The following is a 447-nucleotide window of genomic DNA, read 5'->3' on the forward strand; positions in this document are numbered from 1 at the left end:
ATGTTAATCCCCTAGAAAGGTCGTTTTATCTTTATCATTATCTAATTGTACTTTGAATATACCAATCACTTGGAGGAATTTGAAGTTTGTACCATGACTATTCTAGATGCCTACAAATCAAAAGTGAAATGTTGAAAGCATATTGGGATTTGACCTAATCATCAACCAGATGAATCAAAAATGTAAAATTTGGGATAAGAAGATGTTCATTTATATGTACATATTAGACAAATGTCTAAAAGTTGAAGTCATTTTCCATTATGTCCTTCCCTTCAACAATATAATCAACTAGCTGACGTTCTAGCTGTTTTATTTTCAATGTTAAAAGTAAGTCATGATGAAGAATAGTCACTCACAAGAATGAAAGTCACGACCATCCTGCTTACTATCAAATGTAGAAGAAAGCTAGATAGAAAATTCTCGTACCAAATATTATCTCGTAACAGT

The sequence above is a fragment of the Cicer arietinum genome, chromosome 5 (assembly GCF_000331145.2).
Source record: "Cicer arietinum cultivar CDC Frontier isolate Library 1 chromosome 5, Cicar.CDCFrontier_v2.0, whole genome shotgun sequence".
Taxonomy (NCBI): domain Eukaryota; kingdom Viridiplantae; phylum Streptophyta; class Magnoliopsida; order Fabales; family Fabaceae; genus Cicer; species Cicer arietinum.